Genomic DNA, 14,784 nt, shown 5'->3' with positions numbered 1-14,784 from the left:
CCCCGCCGAGCCGGCACGGCATCGCCCGGCGCTGCGCGGCTTTTGTTCCGCCTCCCGCGGTGGCGGCGGCGGAGGCGGCGGCGGCGGCGGCCGGACCGGTGGCGGAGGGGAGGGAGGGGAGGGAGGGGAGGGCAGGAGAGCGGCGCTGCCCGCGCCGTCCCGGCAGCGCTGGGCGCTCTGCATGTTCCCGGCAGCCCCGCGGCCGCTGCCTTATGCACCGCGCGTAGACGTCACCGCCCGGCCCGGCCAATCGCCGCCGCCGTTACCGTCGACCCCCCCACCCCCAATCCACCCACCCACCCCCTCCCCTACACACACACAACCATCCCCCCCCACCCCCCCACTCCCCCCCATCCCCAACAACGCGCCCGCCGCCGGACGGGGCGTCCGCGCCCCCCTTTATAGAGCCGCCGGGGCGCCGCCGCCCGCGCCCGGCCCGCACCGAGCGGCGGACGGACGGACGGACGGACGGCCGTGCTCGGAGGCCGCGCTGCAGCGGGTAGGTGTGGGGGTGCGCTTCGGGGGGGGGGGTTGGGTGGAACGGGGCAGCTCGTTGGGTCCGACAGCCCCCCTCCCCCCCCCCCCGTCGGGTCACGCATCCGTTACCGGGACCCGCCGAGCAGCGGTGCCGTTCGGTTGGGAAGCGGCGTCGAACGAGTTTTCCCGGTTTCGCGTTGTTTTCCCCCAGCAGAAACGGCGGGTCCCGGGAGCGGGGCGGGGGGGCGCGGAGCCTCCCGCGGGGCGCCTCGCCGAGGGGAAAGAAGCCGCGACGGCTCTCGCTTTTCCGCGGAGAAAAAGCGCGGAAGGGCCGGGACGGAGGGACGGGGCGCTCCGAGGGGCCCGGGGCTGCGGGGACGGGGCGGCCGGCCCCAGCGCCCGCCGGCCGCCGCGGGCAGAGGGAAAACGCCGGGAACTTCGCCGGGATTCCGTTACCGGCGCTCGCAGCGCCCGGCTGGGGCCGATCAGCACCGGCCGCCGCTCATGTACTTTTTTTCTTCTTTTTTTTTTTGGGGGGGGGGGGGGGGGGGGGGCGAATAAAAATTAATTTGCTTTTACCTTCCAGGGGCTCGGTTGGTCGCGGGTCGGAGGGACGCGATTTCTCTCTCCTTCGCGCTTGCCCCCGCGCTCCCCGGGTGTCACCGCCCGGCCCGGGCCCCTCCCGTTCCCTCCGCGGCGGAGCCGCCGCTTCTCCCCTTCCCTGCGGGCTGATCGATCCGCTGGCGAGGAATTAGGAGGGAAACGGCGGATTAAACGGCTTGAGCGGTTACACACGCGGCCAGGCGCGGTGGGGCGCGCACCTTCCGCGGCCGCCCCGGAGCCCGCAGCATCCCGCGCTCTTACTCACCGTCCGCGCTCTCTTTCACGTCTGGTTTTCCCCGTCCTTGAAAAAGAAAAAAGAAAAAAAAATGGGGGAGGGAGAAATTGGAAAATAAAAAGGAAAACGAAGGGAGGAAAAGCCCCTCCGGTGCCGGGGGGCGGACAGGTCCGGCGGGGGGTGCGGAGCCTGTCCGGGCCGGGCGAGCCTGCGGGGCGGCCGCCGGGGCTGTCCCCGGGCCCAGGGTGCTCCTGCGGGTGTTTAAAAGCCGCGGGGGGCTGCTTCCGCGATTTGTGTGTGTCGTGTCCGCCCCCCCCCCCCCCCAAGGTGCCCCCGCGCCGGGCCGGAGCCGGCCATCACCGCCCCGTCGGGGCCGCGCACCGGGGCTCCCCGCCGTCCCCCCGCCCAGCTGTCGGGTTCGTTTTGCCGCCGGTCGCGGGGATCAATAGAGCCCTGGGCGCCCCCCGCCCGCCCGGTCCCCCCGCATATGGGCCACTTCTCATGCGGAGCGGGGGGGCCGGGGGGGCCCCGCTCCGCCGCCCGGGAAGGCGACAGCTGTAGGCTGCTGCCAGGGGACCCCTTCCCTTTGACTGCGGCCCCCGGTGACATGTGTTGGTGGGGATGAATGAGGGGAAGGAGATGAGCATCTTATGTCCATCAAGCACCAGTTTTTCACAGCCTTTTTTTTTTCTTTTTTTTTTTTTTCCCCCCTCCTTTCCCAGGCGTTAGCGAAAGCATCTGGTTATCCCCTGCCCCCCCTCCCCTCTCCCGCCCCGACGGCTCCGCACAGGGCCCGGGGACGCGCCGAGGGGGGTACAAACCGCTGCCCCCCCCCCCTCCCGGCACACACACACCGAGGGGGGCTGCTCCCCCCAGGTGGTGAGGACCGTGGGGTGCCCTAAATTCGTCTCTCCCCCGCCCCCCTCCCCGGGACCCCGACTCAGCGCAGGCGTTTGAGAGGCGAAAATATCGGCGCTGTTTCCAGCAGGCTCCGAAAAGAAAATCTCACCAAGCCTGGGCTCCCCCGGCCCCCCCCCCGCCCCGCGGGACAGGAGTGTCCCAGCGTGGGGCACCCACGGGCCGGGGAGTTCGCGGAGCCCGAGGGGAGGGGCGGCGGGGGGGGAAATCCCCCCAGGCCACGGGGACGGACGGCCCGGCAGCACCCGGCCTGCCGCCACCCCCTCCTAGGGCAATGCGTCTGGGGTTTTTTTGGGGGTGTTTGTGGGGGTTTTTTTGGTTTTCAGTGTATTTTGCGATTCGCCCGGTTCCGCTGCCGGCCGGGCTGCAGCCCCCAGCCCCGGCCGGGGTGTTGCAGAGAGAAACGGGAGAACCGGCCGCGGTGTTTCAGAGCCGAGTAACCCCGGTGCTGAAAAAGAGGGACATTAAAAGAGTAAAAAAAAAAACAAAACAACAACAAAAAAACAACCAACCAACCAACCAAAACCCCAACCCAAAATTCGAGAATTTATTTTAAATCTAATACAGAAGGGAAAGAAGTCCCTTTCAGGCGCGTTTGAATTTGCCTTTTATTGGTGTCGTTCCCATCTTTTTAGTTAACCATCACCCTGGTTATCCCCAGCCTTTCTGCGCCGCTGCGCTCGGCGATGGGGTTTCTCTCTCCTCGCCGGGGCTCCAGCGCTGGACGAACACCGGGGCCCGCCGGTCCCGGACACCGGGGGTGCTGGCGGGCTCCGCGGGCCCCCGCGGTGCGGTGCATCCCCCCTTCCCCCGCCGCTCCATCCCCCCGAGCGAAGCCGAGGAAAAAACTTCCCTCCCGCCCGGGCACAGACACTTTCCCTACCGTGTTCGTCCCGCGGCAGCACTATTTTATTTTTTTTTTAATTTTTAATTGAATTTAATTTTATTTTTCCCTCCTTCTTAACCTTTCACAACGACCGCGCCCGGGATCGGTGATGCCGTCGGGCTTTCAGCGACCGGCGGAGCCGCTTCCAACCCCCCGCCCCCCCACCCGCAGACCTCCGCCCCGCCGCGACCGGTAGCGTCCCCGACGGGGGGAGGCAGCCCCGAGCCCCCCCTCCGACCCCTCCGCATCCTGGCGGAGCCCTGCCCGGAGCGGCGGGGACCGCTCCGACCCGGCCCGGGCAGCGCTGCAGGGAGGGGGGATGGGGGGGGTGTGGGGTGTGTGTGTGACACCCCCCCCCCCCCCAAACTTTCCCCCGCAGGAAGAGCGCCTCCGCCTGATTAAATATATCCGCGGCTAACGCACTCAACAAATATTGAAGTTAAGATGTAATTAAGCCTGTGGAACATCCCCGCGCAATAAACCCATTGCTGGACAGGATCCATCGCTGCGCGCCGCGCCAGGTTTGTTTTAAGGGAGCTTGAAAAAAAAAAAAATCTTTAAATTATTTATTAGAGGGTCCCAGTTTATTCTGCCACACTCGGGTCGATGCTGAGGGTAAACACGCCCGGGCGGTCCCCCCCCACCCTCGGCTCCGCTCGCCTTTCCCTTTTCTTATTTATTTTTCTGCCCCCCTCCCCCTTGATTAGCCCTCCCGGGTTTCCCTCCACGTCGCTAAATGCTGTCGCTTACACTCCAAGCTCATGCATTGTTGATGGGAAATATAGTTAATAAATAATTACAAATCCGAGGTGTGCCCCCGCGTTTGACTTGAGCTGCCGGCGGAGACGGGGAAGCGCCCGCGAAGGGGCCGGGGGCGGCCCGGGGGGGGCCCCGAGCCCGGCCGGGAGCGGGGCCCAGGGGGGGCGTTGGGGGTCGGGCCGGGCTGGGGGCAAGCGGGGCAGGGCAGGGGGGACCCCGGGGGTGTGAGAGCTGAACGGGACCCTGCACGATGTTAAAGAGAGAAAGGGCGGATAAAAGACGAATAAAAGAGAAAAGAAAGAAAAGTAAAGAGGTGGCGGGGGCGGGGGGAGACGATAAAAAAAGAGGGTGAAACAAACCCCAGGAGGATGCACCGATCCCGGCTCATCCATCTTCATTGTCTCCGTGTGTGCAAAAGCAACTCCAGTAGAAGGAAAAGCCACTATCAAAGCCATGGCTTTATTTTATATCCTATAGATCAGGAGGGAGGCAAAGCTTTATTTTCGCCCAGAGACAGATATTTTATTTCTCTCTTACGGTTTTATGTGTGAGAGATGTCAAAAAGGTAAAATAGATTGCTAATGCATAGGCAAAACGAAGCTGTTTTGGCATGCTCTGTGTCATGAGGTCTCCCAGGGAGAGCAGGCTGGGGATTTAGGGCTGATGGGGGACTCGGGGGGATTTCGGCTAAACCATCTCCCTCCATAAATCCAGCCGCCTGGTCAGCTCGGTCGGGAGAAGGAGGTTTAAAGGGGAAGAGTAGGAGCGCGGCGGAGCGGGGACCGCCTCGGGGGTGGAGGGGTGGGGGGGGGCCCGGGGCGGCCCCCGGGGCGGGGGTTTCACCGCCGGTTGCGATCGTTTCTCTCGGCGGAGCCGCGGCGCTGGGGACTCGAAACACGAACCGCTCGTCCTGCCCCGTCGGTGCGCACCCCTCACCCCCAAACAGCCCCGCTCCGCTCCTCACCTGATTTGACTGGATTTATTTTTTTGGTGTCCCCCCCCCGACAAGCCGCCAGCCCCCGCTCGTCCGTGTAAACGCCGCGGCTCGCTCTGGAGCGGCTCCGGCTGCCGGCAGCCCCCGCTGCTCCGCGGCTGCCTCTCCAGCGGCTCTGCGAGGACCTTTTGCAAAGTTAAAATATATCTCCCCAAGCTGCAACAATTTTCATACTTTTTGACCTCGGGGATTTACTTAGCGCGTTAAGTTCAAGGCTCAGAAGCCCAAGGCTATTACTCATTTAGGCACTCCCACCACCAACACTTTTCACCACATATTTTATCATTTGACTTCCTGGCTTAAATTCATGTTATGGCAAATAATGGATGGTAATACTTTCCCCCTTCCCCATGTTAATTGTCTTGTCTGACAACCTCCGCATTTGAAATGATTTAAAGCAAACAAGGGTGCAGCGAGACCAGGAGACGCAGCACAAAACATCTGCAGGAGCCCTGCGGCTCCGGCTCGTCCCTCGCAAGTTGGTGGCTGGATCCAGAGCAGAGCGGGGACCCCCAGAAAGCATCGCCCGGCCCTCGCTGGGGTCCCTGCGGCGCTGGGGCAGCGGCTCCCTGGTCCCCAGCAGCCCCCCGGGGTGCTCGGCCCTGCCCCGGGCCCCTCCGCTGCCCGAAATATCGCTGCTCTTGGGGGGGGGCTGAAATGGGAAAACAAAACCCAGAGTCCTATTTGCAAATTTAAAAAAGCAAGGTGTAGTTGATTAGCAAATTAATTATTTCAGTACCCCCAGGATTATATTGTTTTTCCAAGTTCTGTGGGCCTGTATAATTTACTAATTTCACAGTCGCTGAACTTCCCTGGGAGGGAGACTCAATCTCACCCACCTCTCACGTGTACACGGGGTCTTGTGCCGAGGCAGTGGGTCTGGCGGCGGTGTCGGAGGGAAGAGGGTGTCCAGACCTTTCCCCCTGCTCCCGCCGCTGACCTGCTGCGTGACTCTGGGCAAATTCTTTGTTTTTCTTGTTTCTGAGGGTGGCCAGTACTTTCCTACCCAACAGGAACCTATCTTCCTGCTTAGAAAGGAGTAACTGCACGACTTTCCTCTACCAAACACTGTCACTGCCTTCCCATATGTGTACAGAAAAAGGGCTGCTGCATTATTTGTCCTTTGCAAGCAGCTGGAGAAGAGGGTTCCCAGTATAAGAGGTTTTTTGTCATCAGCAGAATGTCAGCTTTTGGCGTCTGACATCACCGTCACGCAGAACGTCTGGGAAAAAGAACTGAAATCAAACCAAATAGGACTATCCCAATAAAATATAGGGATAGTACACCCGCACTGGTGGGAAACCAGCACTTCCCTCTGCCGACCTGCTGCAGATACGGGAGCAGCTCTCGGTTCAGGGTGATAAAACAGCATCACCTGGACCAGGTACCATAGCACCACAAACCTCCCTTGTGAAAATGAATCCAGAGCTCCTGGCCGTGTTTATATCTGTCTGCTTAGCCCCGACCTCTGATTAATCTTCTTCTATATATAGATTCTGTAATTTGATACCACGTTACTATATAATATCCTATGTCACACCCTATTTATATAGGCTTCTATTTTAAGGCTTCTGACACCGTGTGCCCTTCTTTCTCCCTGCTTTATCACACAAATCGAGGAAGCTGCCTTTATGCAGTTCCAGCCCAACAAAGTCCCTGGCTGCCAGGTGTCTGCAGCTCAGCACAACGTTTTGCCTGTCTGGGCCAGGTGGGCAAGAGAAAGGTAAAAGGCAGACGTTGTGTGGGAGCCCATGGCTCCAAGTGCTCGCCTGCCCTGGCCCGGCAAGTGGGGAGGCAATTAAAGAGGCCGCTGGCAGCCTCCAGACAGGGCTTGTTAGCACTGCACAGCACTGCGCTGCTCGCGACACCCGAGCTGCTAATTGAGCATCTGATTTCTGTAGGGTCACCACTGCACTGGCACGAAACTGGAGCACTGCAGTAAGGAGACGTGGCCAAGTATGTTGCTTTATAAAAAATGCACATTGAAAAACCCTGTTTCCTTCCCTTCATGCAGTAAGTGATGTCCTAAGTTTGGCCGTACGCATGCACAACTTATTTCAATGCTATAGCAAGGATATGGCATGCACAGCCACAATCCCATTACTCTGAAATGCATCAGTATACTGTTTTCAAGATTAAAAAACCAGATAATTTTGTTCTAGAATATGAAGTTTCACTAGTTTCAGATAATTTTTCCAGGAGAAGCCAGGGGTAGAGCTCAGTCCCCATGAGGGTCCTGCCTGACGACACTCTGGGACAAGTCCCCCGAGCAGGGCAGAGCTGCACGCTGGCATTACCAAAGACCAATCCTCCAGGCCCAGAAGCTCTTAAAAAAACCCATATTGTTGTAAAAAAAATCATTCCTCAAGTTCGTTGCCACTCATATTCCAGCTGGGCCTGGAGATCCCTGCCAGAGCCGCTGTGCTGGTGAGGCAGTGCGGGGGGGACGGGGTGGGGAGCAGATCCTCGGGGGTCACCCAGAGACAGGCACAGCCCAAATCTGCTGATTCCCACACAGATGTGCTGCACCCTTCTGACTCCATCACCCTTTGGCTCCCTTCCTTATCGCATTGCCTGGCGGATGGGGGGACCCCCCCTTGCCCAGACCTGTCTGCGTTGCCCTCCCCAGGGCTGCTGCAGAGGGCTGGACGAGGCTCCGGAGTCTGGCAGCACCGGAGGGGCCGTCTCGCTCCGCGGGGCATCGCCGGCACTGGAAACACAGCCCCGCAAAGGCATTGTCATTCCAAAGTGGGAAAAACGTCACGCGAAAGGCTGCTCACCCCTGGCTTTGTTATGCCACAGGCTGAACTGGTCCTTTTCCCCGTTCGGTACTTTCAATGGGCGGTTATTTGTTGAACTCCCGGCAGCAGACTGTTAACATCGCGCGTTACAACTTCTCACGTCAGCTGCTCCCAGGAACACGCACGCATGGTGCGACGTACCCAGAATAGCTAATGGCCCAGCCGGGGACACATCGCCCCGCTCCTCTCCTGACCGAGGGCCTTTGGTAACTTGTCACTGAGTTTGTCCCTCACGAGTGACCGGGCGCTGGGGACTCGTCCACCAGGTCCTGTGTGCCCTTCTCACCTCTCTGTATCCACAGGTGAAGGTGGCTCCCGAGAGCAGTGGCTGATGCGTCCAAGCCCGAACCAGCATAACCGTGAAGGCACAGGAGCTTGTTTTGCTGACAAAAAGTCAACTTTGTTTCAAATGGACAGTCACTATTTATCTGTGCTTCCTTCAGGAGGAACCCCAAACCCTAGCAAACAGTTTTACAAAGTCTGTTTCTCCTGCCTGTGAAATTACAGAGTTTTCACTGATAACAATTATCTGAAGGAGCTATTCTGTGCCAATCTGCCTCGTGCTGGGAGCGCGGTGATGTCGTGTGCATATGAAAATGGAAACTTCCCGAGACGTTGAGACTCAGAAGCTCTGAGTCTGCAGAATCCCCTACCGATGTGTTTTTTTCAGTTGTTGAAATAAAATCTTCATTGCTGTAATTACTTAATATTTGTAAAGCCTATAGGATTCCAGAATAAATGGCTGAAAGAAAGTCATGTGGCTATTAGATAAATGTATTAATAATAATGAAGATGGCTGGTGAGAAGACATCACTCCTAATGATGTACGATTTATTTCCTTAAGGGTGTGCTAATAAACAAAACTCATTTTTAAGACCTGGCACATTTATTCCACATATGGTCTCAGATCAAATAAGTCCCTAACCACAGCACGGTCTTCCTCTTCTCCCCTCTCTGAAATTTCTCAGTAACACTCGCCGTGCTGGGCTGTTGATTACAAGGACGAGCACTCCTTCCCACCCAGCACCCAAGATATCAAAACCTGTCACTGCTGCCAGCCAGAGGGGCTTCCCAAAGGGTCACTTAACCTCTGTGAAGGAGCTTGGGTGTTTGTCCTCATCCCAACCCAAGTCCCTAGATGGATCTCTGGGTCCCGGATCAGCTGCACGCTCTCAAACCAACCTAATCCCACACCAAATTTTATGTCCATAGGCTGTTATCACTTTTCTTGTCAACCCAAAGCTCACGAAGGAAAGTGTTTCCCTTTATCCGTGGGGTCAGCCCATGGCGGCCGTAGCAGCTCCATCCCTGTGGTGTCTGTGCACAAGGTGAAACGCAGTGGGAGAGCGGAACAGAGCCGTGTGCCGACGGAGCTCGGCGGGCGCCTGCCGCGCTCTGCGCATAATCTCTGCTCGCTGCCGTTCCCGCGGATGTCTTTACACAAAATCAATAAGGTGTTAATTTGAAACAAATCTTTTCTGCATACCTGCAGGAGATTATATCCCCTGCAGAAGGAAGCACACAGAAAGGCTCCCTTCCTTCTTCCATCCTCAGGCTGGACAAGCAAACACACAGGGCAGAGTCCTCTGGTGCTGCAGGATTGCTCCAATGTTTGAGGAATAGTTTAGGGCTGTGTGCGCTCTGGAGAAAGATGATTTCCTACCATAGCTTCTAAAACCCCAGATTAATATTCTACAGGGCTGGTGCTTCACGCGGGAGGGTAATGCCATTTCCAAATACCGATGCGGTTTTCATTCCCCTATTTGAATTCAAGTACTTTCATACACAAAATACAGGCTTGTTTAGCTTTAGAAATGACCATGGAAAAGCTTCTCCATACCTCCAGTGCATACCACTACCACGAGCAGCTGTGCCAGCAGGCTGGGCGGCAATATGTAAAACAAGTCACTGGACAGGGACAGTCATGCTCAGGGACCTGATGCCATCCAGGACACCGGGGTGAGACCTGGGGTAACTCCCGCATTGCTGCAGAGCCCTGGGAGGTGAGCAGGCATCGCCTTCGCTCTCCAGAGGAAAAGCGAGTGGAGGTAGGCACCGATAAAGCATCCCGACCCTTCAGATTTGTGTGGAAATCTCTGTCTTGGACACCCCGGGGTCGTGCCAGGGCTGTGCCCAGTGGCTGGTGCCCGGCCGGACACGCGCTGTCCCCAGATGGACATGTCTGCGGAGCCAGGCTGGTGCTCACCCAACATGCTGTCATCAACTACGAGCGTTTCAAATTTAGAGAGAAAGAGGAGGGAAAATGTTTGAAGACAGCAGTTTGAGAATTAGCAAAACCCACGCTTTTCCTTGGGGTAAATCCCCACTGAGGCCCAGCTCGTGCCAGGGAAGGCCATGAGGCTGGGCCAGGCAGGTGTCCCCGTGGGGCTGTCACCTCTCGGGACCACAGCCACCTTTAGAGCCCAGACCTGGGGAGGAGAGTGTGAAAATTGCTGTTTCTTGCCCCACGCATCTTGAAAATACTCATTTTTCTTATTACTACTACAGCCTTTGCAGGTGTGTGCCCAGCTGTCTGCTGGATCCGTCCAGGCTGGGGGTCTCTGGGCAGGGTGTCCCAGCACACCGGGGCTCCAAGAAGAAATTATTCAGCCCCACTAACACTACAGTCACCAGCCACGACAACACACAACACGATAAAAAACTGCAGCTAAACGTGCAAACAGGAAGAGAAGGAAACGTGCAGGTCTGGTGAGGAGAAGGATGAGAAACACCTTTTCTGGGGAAAACCAAGGATGGATGCGAGGCTTCGTCACACGGTGGAGGACAAAATGCCACTGTGTGACGGGTGAGACCCCCGGGTCTGACAGAGCAGCACACACAACACGGGAGCGCTGAAACGTTTCTTTTAAATAAAGAAATTCCAAGACAAAGAATAAAAATATTCTACAACAGGAAGCCATCTGAAAACCTGTGCATCTTTCACTGCACTTATTTGTTGCTGCTTTTTTTCCCTAAAAAATCAGCTAAACTCCTGAGTTTTATATGAAAACAAAAAAATATAGTTAAAACATCACTGAAATGGTCATACAACCAAAATATATGCATTAGGTGTTAAACCTTCTATCACAGAGCTCAGCTGGATGTTGTTTTTTTTTTAAATCTGCGAAATATAATTAAATTGGTGTTGGGGAAAAAAAAAAAAAAAAAAAAAAAAGATAGCCCAGTCCAAACCCTTATAAGGATATTTCAGACATGCTGAGGTTCCTTTTCCATAAATGTTAAGCAGACATCTGTAAACATAATTGGAATTTACTGCACACGTGAATAACTGCATATAAATTAGCCTGTATCATTGGGGTTTAAGAAAGGGCTGCAGGTCCCCCCCCTTGTCGATAAGACGACGGTGTTTCCAGCACGCAACCCAGCTCAATTCCAAATGTCAATTTTCTACATTTTAATTTTTTTTTTGCATAGCTGTTGCCTTGTTACATTTATCATAAGGCCTCTATAGATGAGACATTCTGCTGAATTTTGTACACTTCCAGGTTTGTTTACCAGGCTGATAGTTATTCTTAGGGAAAATGCAGAGTGGTATTGTCAGGGATTGCTTAATATTAATGATGGAGACCCAGGCATCTGAGGGAGCTGAATGAACACAACTTCATTTCAGCATTCCTCATTTTTTTCCATTTTTTCCCCCCTTCCTTTCCTTTTCTCTGCCTTCTCCTTTGTTACGGGCAGTACCGCAGGAGGCATGGAGCCCTCTGGCCCTAAACCCGCAGGGACATGGGGCCAGATCCTGCTCCTCATCAAGTCAATAGAAAAACATCCAACTTCTCTGGCTCAGGACTAAGCTTTTAAGCACTCTGCTTAACTTTATGACCAGGTGCTGAGAAGTCCTAGTTAAGGCATAGTGAAGTCTGTGCACCACGATGAGGATGAAGCTCTCAGTGGAGGAAGGAGCCTCCTCCTCCTCCCCATTTCCTTCTCCATCCTCCTGTCCCCATCCAGGACCAGGGAAAAGTCGGGAATTCCTTACCCGTTGCGCAGGGGAGGGCAGGAGGGGCACGAGCAGCCTGCATAGCCTTGCTTGGGTCCAGCATGAAAAGAGGTGTCCAGATACACGTAATTCAGCTAAAGCGAGGATTACTTCAGATTTGCATTGAGTCGGTCGGGAGCAGGATTTACACAGAGTCACATCATGTAAAAGCACGATTTTACGCAGATTTAGTGAAAACAAAGGCTTGCACCCACTTTCAGAGACACACTGACACCCAGCTTATATCAGCTCAGCTTTAGACAGTGAATTTACAGGAGTAAATTCAACCAATCCCACTAGTTTTAAGCAAATATGAGCCTGACACCAATGGGGCTGAGGTGCTGAAGCACCCCTGGGGCGCAGACCCCCACACTCCCAAGCTGGGGAAGGACCATGCAGCTTGGTGGAGAGGGGCAAATCCAAGAGGGGAAATCCCTCCCACACCGGGATAAACCCTGGGATGAAGCTGTGCCCCGATCCCAAATCTGTTGAATTCAAAGGAAAACTGAACATGGGTGTCTCTGCATCAGGCGCTCCAGCCAAGGACGCATTCGGGGGAGCTGAACAGAGGCCACACACCGATGGCCGCTGCCTAAAGCTAAAGATCAGCGTTAGGCGATGGGACCTGACGGAATTCTGCTCACCCAGGTGGGGCAGAGGACAACGCTGGGCCCTGTGGAAGGGGACAATCCTACGTGCAGCCCCTACCTGGCGTCCCTCAGCCCCTGCCGTGGCACGATGGCAGGCGTTGCTGACAGTAACGGCATTATCAAGTATGCCAACGAAGGAACCGGGTGATTTATTTCATTGTCACTCTTCAAAGGCGCATTTGTTTACCATCCATCTTTCGCCCCCAGCTCGCCATAAACTCTGTTTGTTTGGAGGGGGCCAGTGCAGGAAGCACGGGGCTGTGAATCCGTCCCCAGGGCAGCGGCCCCGCGCCCGCCGCCGTTCTCACCTTGACTCCGAGCTGCCGGAGTCGGCGGGCACCGCTGGCGCGGGGATCCCCGCGGCTTTCCAAGGGATGCTCTCAGAAACGTGTGACCGGGAGGGGCTGACCTGAATTTAACCTTTCTCCGTGCCCCACATTTGATGGGGAGGGGAGGTGAGAGATACTGTAGCCTGGGCAGAGCCGGTGACAAACTGCCGGCGTTTCTTGGGATGAAGAAGATGACGCAGGGGGGGAAGTGCTGCAAACCCACCCCAGCAGGACCCGCCAGAACTGCCCGTCAGCTTGGTGGGGCTTCAGGCCACACCATTGTTTCTTAATGATGTGGTACCTCACTTCTCTTTAGGAAAAAGAGATGGAAGGAGAAAGCAAAAACAAGCAAAAACAAAACAAAGAACTTTTTTTCCTTGTTTTTTTTCTAAAAAGAGAAAAAGATAGATTTTTGGTCTAAGCTCCCTGGCCAATCTGGCCCTACAATCTCACAAGTCATGTATTTTCGCCTTGGCAGACCCAGCTAAGCAAGGGAATGGCTCCACCAGTGAGGTTTAGGCAGGGCTCTTGGCCGGAGGAAACGCAACCCCAGCACACGGAGCCATGGCCCCCGAGGACGCTGCCCGGATAACCACCCTCGGGGTGCCGGCAGCACTCCACTGTCCCCCCACCTCATTAAGTGCCAAAGTGGATGGAAGTGACAGGGAGGATAAGGAAGGACGTTTGCACCCCAGTCGGGAGGTGAGGGAGAGATGGGAGTGGGGGGTCCTGCCCCACACCTCGCAGGCAGTATCTCCTCCCTGCCTGCACCTCACACGGCCCCCGCGCTGCGCTGGCGTGGCCACGACTGGCGGTCACCACTGAGCCCCCACGGTCACCCCCATATGGCACAATGGTCATTTTATAATTCAAAATTATCGACTAAGCATTTTTTTCCAGGCCAGTCCAATTACTTTCAAACACACCTATTTGATTTTAGTGTCAAAGAGATTTTCTCGCTCTCTCAAGTTGTTTTCACTTAAAAAAAAAAAAAAAAAAAAAGTCCTGGAGCACCAGACAGAATAATAAGCAGACTCACTGTTTAGTCATAGAATGACCTGAAATTTCTCCAAGGAAACATATTTTTCACTGAAAAATACTGGAAAAACCTGTATGAAAGTTTTTCCTTGACATATTCTTGGTTTAGAGGAAACAGGAGAGCAATTTTTCCCCATCACTTTCATAGTTTGTTATTGTTTCTTCTCTCTCTCTCCTCATCCCCAAGAGTTTCCTCCAGGATGGCCACTCACACAGTAAGAAAAAAGGGAGTGGGATGAACGAGGCATTGGGAAGCACTGAGAAACAGGGACACATTGCAACGAGGAGAAATAACCCAAGTTCTTTTCTTTCTGATGCTTTCCAAATAAATATAAAAATGTTTTACTTCTACAAGTTGACTAAGAGAAGCCAGTTTTTAATGTTTTCCTTGTGAAGGTAAGGTTTCTCAGCTTCTACGAGACTTGGTTTTTCAGCAAAATTTAAGTTTATAATCCTTAAGAGCTGACTAGATAGCCTGGAGCTGTCAAGACTGGGTGAGCGAGAGCAGCCCGAGAGGGGGACTTGGAGGGCTGCGCTTTGTCCCTGGCGCAGCCAATCTTTGGCTGTATTATCCCAGGAACATCATGGTCCCTACTCACCCCGCTGTCACCCCACTGCACAATGGAAGTAAACTATCTGCTTCATATGGGTTTTGTGATTTTAAAGCATAATCCTTTATAAAAATGTTTTGAGATGGAAGTGGCTACAAGGGACCACTGGGCATCCCTCCTTCCAAGCCCCCTCCCGTGCGTCCCTCGCGTGTGGCTCTTGGCACCTCACAGCAGTCTGCAGCTGATACTCTGCCAGCTGAGAGCTGCAAACGGTGTCCCTTCCGCCTGCCCCATGCTGCAGACTTCTTAATTTCATTTTCATAGTTGGAATCAGAATTTATGTCAAGGATTTAATTTAAAATAAAATTCACAAGCAGTTTGGCTATTTTGAAGTCCTGACCCAAATGCTACTGAAGTCGGCAGGAACCTTTCCTCTCCCCAACACTGATCTGGATAAGGTCCTATTGTGTCTTCCCTGTTGAACTTGCTAGATGAAGAACTTCACCGTGGTTCCAGCTGTTTACATATGACCACAGCTGGATC

At 55.1% G+C, this 14,784-nt stretch overlaps 1 long non-coding RNA gene across 1 annotated transcript; it reads left to right on the top strand.

Annotated features, from left to right (window-relative positions):
- Window positions 1-363: 363 nt before the first annotated feature.
- LOC141932086 (uncharacterized) lies at window positions 364-8,547 on the top strand. Its single transcript, XR_012625738.1, has 2 exons — window positions 364-499; window positions 7,976-8,547. It is a non-coding gene; the product is annotated as an uncharacterized LOC141932086 (long non-coding RNA).
- Window positions 8,548-14,784: the final 6,237 nt, after the last annotated feature.

Source organism: Strix aluco, chromosome 19, assembly GCF_031877795.1.
Source record: "Strix aluco isolate bStrAlu1 chromosome 19, bStrAlu1.hap1, whole genome shotgun sequence".
In the NCBI taxonomy this organism is placed as follows: Eukaryota; Metazoa; Chordata; class Aves; order Strigiformes; family Strigidae; genus Strix; species Strix aluco.
The sequence above is the reverse complement of the archived record's forward strand: the minus strand, read 5'-3'. Positions and strand labels throughout refer to the sequence as shown.